This window comes from Neovison vison, chromosome 3, assembly GCF_020171115.1.
Source record: "Neovison vison isolate M4711 chromosome 3, ASM_NN_V1, whole genome shotgun sequence".
Classification (NCBI taxonomy): domain Eukaryota; kingdom Metazoa; phylum Chordata; class Mammalia; order Carnivora; family Mustelidae; genus Neogale; species Neogale vison.
In genome coordinates, this window is record NC_058093.1 from 200,981,724 (window position 1) to 200,994,041 (window position 12,318).

Consider the following 12,318-nt stretch of genomic DNA (forward strand, 5'->3'; position numbering starts at 1 on the left):
CCCACACAGTTGGTTAAACACCGTTTCTGGGTGTGTCTGCAATGGTGTTTCTGGCAGGGACTGACCTTGGAATTGGTAGACTGAGAGAAAAGCAGACCACCCTCTCCCACACGGGTGGGCCTCACCCAATCCACCGAGGGCCTGGAAGGGACGGAAAGGGCAGAGGAGGGAACAGTGTTCTCCCTCTCTCTGCCGGACTGCTGAGCTGCAATCTGTCTGTCCTCTCCCACCCTCAGAACGGCACATTCACACACTGCGGGCCCTCTGACGTGGGCTAGAACCACACCACTGGCCTTCCCGAGCCTCCAGCTTGCAAGGGACAGGACGGCAGATCCTGGGATGTTCCGGCATCCATTATGCCATCCATCATTCCTCCTATTCAGGGTTTTTTTTTTTTTTTTAAGATTTTATTTATTTGCGAGAGAGTGAGAGCTAGAGAGAGAGTGAGCACACACATAGAGCTAGAGGCAGAGGGAGAAGCAGGCTTCCCACTGAGCAGGGAACCCAGTGTGGGGCTCGAACGCGGGACCCTGGGGTCATGACCTGAGCCGAAAGATGCCTGATGACTGAGCCACCCAGACGCACCCATCATCATATTTCTTCACACACGTTTCATATATATTTTACATACGTTAATATATAAATGTATTTGTATAATTATACATGTATTTATATAAACAAAACTCATACATATATACTTATGTACGGGTATACTTACACATGCGTGTATATTGTTTATGTATAGAAATATTATACGTGTCATTGTGTGTCTCTATAGGGACATACACACCCACACATACACATATACAGACATACACTACTGGTTCAATTTCTCTGGAGAACTCTAATACATCCACCAAGAATAATTAGCCTACTTTACTTTAAATTAATATGAAGTATTCATGTAAAACGTAATAACAGATTTTCTTCTGGAACGTACGCAGCTTACATTTTAGAGAACACTACAGTTTTTGACAACCGTGTCTGAGGACATCCCGGGGATCGGACATCATCAAACCAATCTGTCCGTCCATAAAGATGGTACCGGAAGTACGGGGCGTTAGTTCTTTCTGAAACTGCCACTCTCGAGGACGTCTCGGCTTAGATGATAAATGAGCAGTCATCCTTCTTGAGCAAAGGGATGGACGTTTCCTTTGCAAAACCAGGAGGGCCGGGAGAGCCGCCACCGGCTCCTGAGACGAACGTGTTCTAGACTCTTTCCGGCTTCTGAGCTTTCGCTACAGGGCTGTTCCCCCAACCAGTGACACACTCTCTGTCTTTCCCACCCAACATCCTCTCACTGACATGCTATGGTCCTCGAGGACAAAACGCGGACTGCGCCCCCCCCACCTCCCGAGAGTGCTCACTGGTTCCCAGTGGCCCAGGGAGGGGGCCCGAAGCTACCGGGGCAGAAACGCTGCCTCCCCTCCTCTCGCACTGTCTGGTGTTCCCCGACTTCACGCTCCACCCCGAGTCTCTACCTGGCAAACGGAGCCGTTCTTTAAAATCTCAGATCACATCACTGCCCGACATCACCGTCTAGCTCACTCCGAGGAACATTCCAGGTCCTGCGCCATGCGACCACACCTCTCCCTCCCTCCCCGGGCTCCTCTCCACGCCCTCTGCTGTGGCCACGCTGCCCCCGTGGGCTCCTTCTGGGGCTGGACTAACCCATAGTTCTAGGGGGCTGGCCTGCAGCCATTGGGAGCTCAAATGAGGTGGTGGCGGGAATTCACATGTTCTCACTCGCCCCGTTGTCCCCTCGCTAAGGCGTCCCTGCGAGTGGGATGTATTTTTTCTACCCGACGCCGGGCTCAGCCACGCTATGGCTCTGGGCTGCCCGTCACACCGCAGCCCCAGGCAGAGGCCCTCCATGGGCTCTCGTGGCTTGATGTGGCCTCGGTGCTCCTGCCTGACTCCGGGAGGCACCTCCCCCGGGGAACTGCAGGTCCTTTTCTGAGTCTCAGGGCAGGGACAGGTGAAGCTAATCCTAACCCAGTCACTTGTCGGGGCGCGGTTTACCCAGGGGCAGCTGGGGGCCTTGGACTTCCGCAGGGGATCTCCAGAGCTCATGTTTCCTGCCATCACACACATCAATCTGGGAAACTGAAGCCCCTGATGTCCTCACTGCTGGCCCGCGGCGGGGCGAGGGGGGCACCGGTCAGAACAGACAACGTCGGACGGAGTCCTAGAAGCTGAGCAGATGCTCGGCGGGTAGGACCGAGAGGGAAGCCTACCCCGTTCCTCTGGGGGAGACACAGGTGTGACAGACGCGTCCACGCCGCTCCGTACGCAGGTCCGTTTGCTCCTGCGAAACTCTGGGTCGCCCCAAATGCCGGTAGCCAGACGGCGGATAAAGTGTGCCACAGCCACGTGCCAGAGAGCCACGTGGGAGCGAGAACCCGCGGCTGGGAGCCTCGGCAGAGCGGCGTCCGCGTGCAGAGCACTGATGTCGACGCACGTTCCTCCGCGCAACAGCTCGCTGCACACGAATCTAAAAAACACGTTTTAGGACACAAACACGTGTCATAAAATAACGAAGACAAAAAAGAGAGAAAACCGCAGACTTCCCAGGGGAGGACTCGGCGGGCTCGCGGCAGGCTCCAAGGCATCTCCGTCCCCGGACGGGGGCACGGGGCTGGTCTCAGTCTCCTTTACACCACAGCCGTGCTTCCTGCATTACTTCCAAATAGGGAATTCTGTGTCGTTTCATTTAAAAAGGAGGGGCCTGCTGTGTAGAATGGCCTGTGCATGCAAGGCTTAGAAGCTCTGAGAGAGAATTACGGTGCGACGACGGCAAGCTTGGCCCCTCCCCTTTAATCCCTGCGATCGGATTAGCGAGCCTTGCCTCCTCTCCTGCCCGGGCTCCAGGCTGGCGTCTGGAGAGGCTGGCAGGAGCCAGAGGTCAAGCTGAGCCTCAGGTGTGAGTGAATGTGTGTGTGTGTGTGTGTGTGTGTGTGGTGTGTGTGCGCGCACGCACATTACTGTGTACTTGTGCGTGAGTCTGCATTATGCTGTGTGCCCTGAGATGCACTCGTGTGCGCGTGCGTGCACCTGACTGTGCACACATTCGTGTGTCCTTGTGCATGTGTCTGCACGCTGGTGTGTGCCCGGAGATATGCACTCGTGTGTTTGTGCGCGCGCAGAGGCCGTCGCGAAGCTCTGCCGCTGGCAGGTCCCACTCTCAGGGCGGCCTCTGAGACAACGGGGGGCTTCATGTTACAGACGCCGACAGCTGACAGAGCAGCCGCCGCTCCTCCTGCCGCACGGAGGGCTCTCTGGTCTCCGGGGAGACGGCTGAGCGGGCCCCGGCACCGGGTGTGCTCACCCCCACCCCCGGGAAGGTCACCCCTCGGTGACCCCAGGCACGGGAAGCTGGGGCCTGAAGGAAGCCCGAGTCCACTGCGTGGGGCCACCGTCGGAGAGGTCAAGGAGAAGGTCTGAGACAGGGGCCGGCATGGTGTTAACACTGTGCCAAGTCCAGCGGCTGGGGGCCTGGGCAGTGACCGTGTGTAGATGTTTCTGTGACATTTGATTTGACAACTGTCTTCCACTGTGGCTGCCTTTCCACTGAAGGGCAGGATGCCACTGTCTTTTCAAGTACGTCATGTAAGGACACCCGCGGCCCCTCTCCTGTGCGCCAGGCGCTGCTCCTGGCCCTGTACCCTCTCGCTTCTAGAACTCCCCCAACCATGTTATGGGGTAGGTCCAATCATTCTCCTCCTCAGCCCAGGCCACAAGCACGTGGAGTACCACGATGTGCCTCCTTTCTCATCTAGAAAGTAGAAGGCCTGGGACGTGTCCCTGGGGAGTCTGTGCCCACTGCCATGGAGGTAGGACAAGACAGACGGTTTCGAGAACATACTAATGATACTTGGCATTGTGGGCTGAATCAGGTCTACCAAGAAGATACGTCCGAGACCCACAGATGTGTGCTGTGAACTGCCTCGGAAACAGGGTCTTCGCAGGTGGAAGCAGGTGGAGAGGGCCAACCTGCTGGGTTGGGGTGGGCCGAGTCCAGTGGCTGGGGTTCTTAGGGACAGAGAAGATGACGCAGAGGGAGGACAGCCAGGTGACAGCGGGGGCAGAGACTGCAGTGGTGTGTCGCGGCGTCGGGGAGCACCAGGGACTGCGGCAGGTGCAGGAAGAGGCCAGGCAGGCGCCTCCCCGAGAGGCTTCAGGGCAGTGCGGTCCCTCCCCGAGAGGCTTCAGGGGAGTGCGGTCCCGCCCGCTGCACTTTATCTGGCACTGCTTGGCTGCGGAAGCCAGAGACGATGACTGTGTGTTTTGTCAGCCCGCAGCTCACGACACTTCGGGAGCTCAGCCCCGGGAAGCCTGGAGCAGCAAAGCCGCGTGGTGCCCGAGGCCCGGGACTTGGAAGCACTGTGTGCCCTCCTGGGTTCCGGATCCCCCTTCCAGGACCACCTCGTCATTTTCAGGGTCCCGGTCCAGTTGTGCTCCCCCGGACACAGACACACATCCTAGCGTCCCAGGTCCCTGGGCTTGTCCCCTCGGTGACCCCGCTGGCTGGCTTGCAAGCGTTAGTCTGGGCTTTGTCACTATTTGCACAGGACGCAGCCTGGGTTCCTTGGCCCAGGAGGGCCCTCTCAGATTCACGCAGAGGTGCATGGGGCTGACGGAAGACCACCCCCGGGGGTGGAACCCGAGTGGTGTGCAGCACCATGCTTGGTGATTTAATAGGAAGATCTTGTTTGGTGCTGACGATAACTCATGGGGGAAAGGCAGCTTCGGTTTCTGGACATCTTACTTAGAAAGTAAGGTAGAGCCACCCAGGCAGGTGTATCCGTGAATGAAGTTGGAGAACTATTCCAGAGTGCAGGAAAATGGACCACTGAATAAGCAGAGTATGTAAAAAACATGTAACATGCATGTTACATATTGTGGGAACAGTCCACTTGATCTTCCTTGGGGAGCCATATTCCCCCAGGCTTTATCTGTGTGGTTTGGGAGAAGTGATTCTGACTCCTCTCCAGGGTGGTATGTGACTTGGTGCTGGACAACCAGAGTCTTGGACCTTCCTGGGCATGTGTCTTAAATCCTGCTGATTAGCTGGTGAGATCAATCCTGCTGACTAGCTGGTGAGATCACCACTTCTGGTGGAACATTTTTTTTCACGGGAATGAAAGCCTGAGATTCCTGGGGATCAAAAGGTCTTGCAATCTTGTGGGGGAAAGACAGTCTGAGAGTAAAGTCAACACAGACAAAACTGTATCAAGGAGGTGAAAAGAATTTGAGTCCTGATGACATAATGTGAGTTGCTGGATCCAGCTGTACCTGAAATCCACATCTGGGCTTTTTGTTTATTAAAACCAATAAACTCCGTCACATGTAACTTAATGACAGCAACATAATTCTCCAGTATGGTGCCTTTGTAGCCTAACTGGCAACATAAGTCATATTTCTTCCAGCAAAGAACAAGAAAGGAAGACTGCATAAAGTCTGCCTCTTGGAGGAGCTTTCCTCCAGAAAGGAAGAGCAAATTTGGGCTAATGAGTGTGAGAAGGAAAGGCTTTTCTTCATTGACGTGATAAAAATTGCTGTAACGTGAGTTCCCTGCTGGAGACAGAGAATTTCACCCAGGTGTTATGCTCTAACCTATGCCCCAGCGTTATGAAGGCCCTGAAGACAGCTGCGCAGTCTATTTTTCATGCTGAGGGACCTTCCGAGAGAAGGTGCTTTTGTTTCACTCTGTATGGCCATAATGGACCGCCTGCTTATTCAGCGCTTTCTGCTGACTATTGATTCTCTCGCATCAAGGGCCAGAAACTCGGACCTTGCTCGGCCCAGGCAGGTGACATAAATGCATTACCCAGCCCAGCAGAGGCGCATGTGTGCCTCCTCGGGGAGGGAGGAATCGTGACAAATCAGAAAGACACCTTTCCAAGGGAGGCAGCTCCCACTTAGGCCCTAGGGACTGGAATCCCAGTACCATCTTGACCTATTTTCTGATGTCTTCAGGGGTTCGGTAGTCGATTCTACATTTTAAGATGTAGAATCTCCTGATTTTCCACTGCTGGCTGCAGTGGTTTGAGTGGTGTTGCTCCAAATTCACAACAACCTAGATCCTTGAGTGTACTTGGAAAGAGGGTCTTTGCAGGTGTAATTAAGGGAAGGATGGAGAGGAGCCTACACTGTATCGGGGAGGGGGGCTTAACCCCAGTGCAAGTGTCCTTGTCAGAGACTGCAGAGAACACCGAGACACACAGCAGGGGCCGCGGGAAGAGAGGCAGATCCGGTCTCGTATCAGCTTTGAAGTTTATAATACAGCATGGTCGGCTACAACCACAGTGCTGTGCTTCGCCTCTCCAGGACTGATTTATCTACTAGCTCCCAGTGTGTAGCCTTAAACAACATTTTTTTTTTTTCTAGTAGAGTCGTTCAGAAAAACTCCTTAGCAGTTTTTGAAAGCAGCCCGTAGTTCCACTTTCAGCCACTAGATGGCAGGACAGACGAGAACAGCCCAAGGCTGATGGGCTTAGTTGCTTGGCAGGAAGGGGCAGGGACCTGTGGGCAAGGGCCTTCTTCCACTTCCAGAGTCTTGCTCTGCATTAACTGCCTCACCACAGGGCATCAGGCCACACCCTCATCCTCTACCATGTGCGCCACAGTCCTTACACTTCGAGCCGTGTTATCCTTGGCTTATGTGTTTACAGTCCGTCTCCCTCCAGAGGAGCTGGGGCTTTGTTCTGTTCATGGCTGCACCACTCTCCACCCCCTCCCCCCATGTAAGAGAGCCAGGCAGCTCTGCGGTGTTTGTTGAATGGCGGAATGACAGGAGCCACAGATGAATGTGACATCTGATCCGCAGTAACGGGCCAAGTCTCCTCTGACTTCCCCGTTTCCCAAGGCACCACGACTCGTCATGGATGATGATCTGCACTTGGTACGGCGTCCAAGATGTTAGCAAACTGCTGAACTCCGCGGTCTGGTTTATGTCTTTGACGTATCTAAGCCCCAAGGAGCAGTGAGCAGGAAGTCCTCTGGGTCTTCCCAGCTTGGATCGAGTTTAAAGTTAAACACGGCAAGCGTGAATCCGCTCGGAGGCTCCGGTGATCATGCCTGAAGGGCGTCCGTCCCTTCCAGCTCCAGCATCGACACGGGACTCACGGAACAGCGGAGCTGTAGATTCTAGTGAACAGAGATTTTTTTAGATAAATCACCCATTTGCAATTAGTCAAAGCCATCCAAAAAGAGGTTGCTGGGCTCCCGGGGCCTGCTGTGCGTTTTATCCCGTGGACTAAGAAAGCGGGGGGACGTGGACAGCAGAGCCGGGATGAGGGTGAGCACAGCGAGGCTGAGTCCTGCAGAGCAGGGGGCTCGTCCTCCCTCCGTCTTCCAAGCAGGCATGGAACGCCAGACTCTGCCCTCTACCTCTGTCCTCACTTCTGATGCTGAATCTCCTGCCTCCCCCCTTCCCCTACGAGGACCCTTGTGATTCCACGTCTCCCCAGACGATCCAGTATAATCTCTCCATCTCAAAATCCCAAACTTCATCATATCTGCAAAGGCCCTTTGGCCACATAAGGGAACATAATCACAGGTTCTAAGCACAAGGACCGGGACGTTTGGGGGGTAGTGGGTGGGGATTATTTAGTCAGTGACGATGCTGTTCTGAATTTTAGCCCATGACTGATAGAGAATGGAGAAAAAGACTCATGGTGTACTGCTGGCACCCAAGCAGCCTCACTAGCTTTAAGAGGCCACCTTGAGGGCCACATGCCGCCATTTTTAACCCTGACTGCCGTGTGCCAGCCACAGCCGGCTGTCCCACGTGCACCTGTTTGGTTAAAATGTCAGGCACCCCAGGGGAGACAGTCTAACAGGCCAACACCACCAGCACCGTCAGGGAATCAAGTGACTGCGCACAAGGCAACGAGGCAAGCCTGCTGGCCCAAGCAGGCTGCCCCGGTGTGACCGGAGACGAGTGGCTCCCAGCCACCCCGGCAACCACGTCTGCGAGCAGAGAGTGACGTCGAAGACACAAGCCAGCGGGTGGGGCCCTGGCGACTCCGTAACTCAAGGAAGCCCACGTAGGGGCTGGAGGGTTCAGGCAGCCTGAGCACGGGGGATCGGCCAGGTCCAAGGAGCTCCGCCGTGTGTGTGTTCAGGAGAAAGGGGCCTTAGCAACACCGAGGGCTCTATCGGAGAAATACAACGGGTCCTTCTCTTCATAAGGAAACTCCCTCTCCTGACACACTTCCTGTCCTCTCTCCACAAGTCTGGGTTCCCCACGAAGGCCAACCATCCCCCCAGAAAGGCAGTGAGAGCAGGAGAGCCGGGACCATCTCTGCACATTTCCGCTTCATGGATGTCACTCGGTGCAGCCCCGGGGCTCCTTTTGCTGAGATCCCTGATGGGTCTTAGGTTGCTGGGGGGGGCAGCGAGAGCAGCCGAGCGGGTGAGTGGTCCGTCTGGCGGAGACGGGATCGTAGCTGGAGCGGCGTGTGCAATGAAGCGCTGTTCACTGTGCCGTAAGAAGCAAGGTAAATGTTTAACTCTCAGCTGGTACAAACGGCTGCTGTAGCTATCTTGACTTCGGGAACACGGCTGCCTTCATGTTCAGGATAGAGCGAAACGGGAGTCCGGGACCAAACACGGGAAGGAAGGCAGCGGACGTGACCGTGCTTGCCTTCTCGGCACCAGGGCCCCTGCCAGCATGGGGTTTATGGGCAAACCTGCTCGCTTCCTAATTCCGTTCCCGCAGCAAATGCTAGTTTCTTCTTGTTCACATTTGCACCGAGCAAATGTATGCGGTAATAGGAAGCATAAAAATTCATGTCTGGATCTGCCACGAAATCTTTAATTTTGTTGGCTATTAGCACCACCGGGCGCAGAGGGAGGGATGGAGCATCCTGCCGAGCGTGCGTGCGAGGCACTCGGGGGCATCAAGAACTTGTCCTGTGATGACGCATCACGGCCTCACTCGCACAAGTGGCTTCGGCCTTCTGGAATGTGGGTGGCCGGCCACAGAGGAGCGGCCGCCCCCTGTGTCCACATGCAGACACCTGCACGCTGTGCATGTGGGCGTACGGGCACCACCTCGCAGGCTCTGAGAGGGGGCATGGTCCTGAGTGGCCACATCGGAGGGTGGAACCATGAGAACCTTCTCAGTGGGAGAAGGCGGCAAAAAGGTAGCCAGGGTGATGCTGTGTTGCCCACTGGGCAGACAGGGGGACGCGGGCACCCGCGTGAAGCCAGATGGAGAAAGCTGGAAAAGAGATTCCCCCGGGAGCCCCTGGAAGGGAACGCAGCTTCCTCAGCTGCGGAACTGTCGGAGAATCCATCTCCAGTGCGGGAAGCTGCCCAGGTAGGGCCAGCATACTCATTTTCTGGGACTGCGTGGCCAAGTCCCACAGAGTCTGGGAGTCCAGGAGTCTGAAACACCAGAAACCCGCCCCCCCTGCTCTAGAAGAGAGCCCCGCTTACCCCTCATGCTGCGGGCAGTCCCGGCCTTCTGTGGCTGGTGGACGTGTCCCTCCGGCCTCTGTCTCCCCAGTGCCCGAGTCCAGCAGCCCTCTGCTCGGGAGGACACAGCGGTACTGGATTCAGGACCCACCCTCAGTCCCCCCTGCCACGATCCTATTTCCACGAAGGCCACAATCGTGGGCTCTGGGTGGGCATGACTTTTGGGGGACCCCATGCACTCCGGTACCGCAGCCAGGTCCTCTTCTGCCAGGACAGACCCCGAGAGATGGATCTACTACGAGGAGCGTCTGGGCTCTCACGTTCTCACATTCTCACGCGGTACATGGTGGGGGCGCCCAGCGTCTCCCACACCCTTCTCCGCCCCTTGCCTTTCTGCCTGAGGCTTTTGCTGATGGTGGGGACACAAGACGTCCTCCACGAACTGGGGCCCTCTGTGCAGGTCTGTGCCCTGCCACAGGGGAGGGGCCTCCAAACCATCCCACCGTGACTCTTCTTCCCACTTGGGGGACCCGAGCCCAGCCCAGCCTGGCCCATCCGGGGCAGCGAGGACGCTACTTCAGGGTCCAGCGCTCTCTGCGCCCCTACTCTCCCCCTGTATAGATGCTGACATCCCTACTTGTTTCTCCCCACTCCAAAAACAGAACGAACATGAAGTCCTCCCTGTTCCTGGAGCTCTTAGAAGGGGAGAGGGGCACAGAGAAGACAGAAATGAAAAGAAGGGGGGAGGAGGGAGGGACAGAAATGAGGACCGTCCCCGCCCCACAGCCCCTGCTACAGGCCCTCTGCTCTGCGACCCTGCAGGACAAGCGGGCACCTCATGCACCTGCACACCCAGGGCTCCAAAACTGAGCTCACCACTCCCCAGAAGGCGTCACCTCACTGGGCAGGGGCATGTGGTCCACGAGGTCTGCCCTCACCTCCTTGACCTCAGATCCCAGGAGCGGCCACGGTCACATCCCTCCTCCGGGGGCTCTCGCGCTCAGGTGTCAAGCGTCCCCTCTCGGTGATGACTCCAAACCTGGGTCTCCAGCCCCAAGGAGTCATCGGTCAGGGAGAAAGCCCTCTGGACATGTCCAGGCAGGTCTCCAGGCTTGGGCTCCGTCGATGCTACTAACGATGAAGATACTGCGCTATGTTTAAGAGGAAGTGCGGAGGGCAGCTGGGACTCTGCCTGGGGAGCGGGCGGGGAGGAGGTGGAGGCGGAGCCCGGCACCGGTCCTAGACCAGTCTGTCCAGCTCAGCCCTGACCGCGGGAGTCCTCCAGGTCAAGGGCCTGACCCTGTGTTTCTTGAAAACACCGGGCGGTCTGCCACCTCCTTGGCTCCTTATTGGACCCGTTTTGCTGGATCCAAAACTCTGGAAAATCAGCACGGCAGAGGAGAAACAAAGGGGGTCCTGCCGGCCCCCCCCGCCCCCATCAGAGCCCGTGACTCAGCTGCTGCCCATCCGGCGCTGGTTTGAGGGGCTGGGTCCAGTCAGTAGGACTAGAGCGACGACCCCCCAGCACCGCGCTGGTCTCGCTTCCAGGGAGCCCTGTGCTGGCGGCCGAAACGGAGATCCGTCAACGCTGATTTTCCAGAGTTACGCAGCCTTGCCTCGTGGGCCCTCGTTCCCCCTTTGCTTTCTATTTTGTGCTTCTCCTTTATTTCACGTGTTCGATTTGAACCAGGCTCTTTTTACATCCCGTTTCCTGGAAAAGGCCCCGTTCCTGTATGACTGAGTTGTTAAGACAAATGTTCTCAAGCGTCTCCTGCACGGACTTCGTTCGACTCGGAGGGGCCCATGAAGTATGTGGCCCGTTTCGACTACAGTGAGTCACTTTCGGGTTAATGACGGCACTTTGTTCCTCTTTCACGTGCTCTCATTTCCACGTGACGGGGCCGTCCTGTGCCACTTCGGGAGCGCTCCGAGCGTCCGTGCAGCGTTACCGAGCATCCGGAAGCCACCGGAGCCTGGTGGAGTTTCAAAACTCCGTGACATCACACACAGCAGGTCATGCGTCCCCACCCGCCACCAAGGGGCATCTCAATCCCCCCCTGGTGAGATGGGGGACGCTCCAGCAGGGACCCCCCCACCACTCACCTGGTCCCAGAGAAACAGCGGGACATAGGGACGGCACCATACAGGCTTCACAGGTGCCCCTGAAACCAGACCAAGGTTGTGCTCCCACAAGCTCCTGTGGGAAAGCTCCATCCTCTTAAAACCTGCTCGTTGGATCTGCCTGTGATACTGGGGGGAGGTCAAGAGCCCCGTCCTGTCGTCCTCCAACAGAGGAGGCAGGCGGAGCTCTCCCAGCAGAGCACGAGGCCGACGCAAGCTGCAGACTCCGCGAGCCTTCAGGGCGGGCCCACCGTGCCTGACGACCTCCCGCGACTGGACAGTGGTATTCGACGATGTCTTTGTGCCCCAGGGTGAACGCGATCACCCACAAACCCCAGTTCAGCTGGAAAACGACAGGGTTGTCGCTGTGACCTGCCCGTCCTCCAGCGAACCTGGGAGACTTTCCGGGACGGTGCCTGCAGAGATGTGGGGACACCCCCGGGAGGGTGCCCCACGTCCCGCCTCCCTGTGCCAGGGTATGAACACTGTAGGTGCACGAGGCGGACACAGCCCGGCCCCTTCATTCGACCTTCTTTTTCCCTTTCCCCACTACTTCCTTCACCAGAGAGGATGGATTTTCGACAGCACCGGTGAACAGTTTTCAGTCTATCCTGAAGACATAAATTATACCTCTAGTAGAATCTGAGTTTGGGAGATGGGTGCTTCTGAACCCAAACGCACACCGTCAGCCCCACTGAGAACAGTCGTCTGTTTCGCTCTGCCAGAACCCCCGCCGTCCCGGGATCTCCCTGTAGCTTCCCATTTTGTATA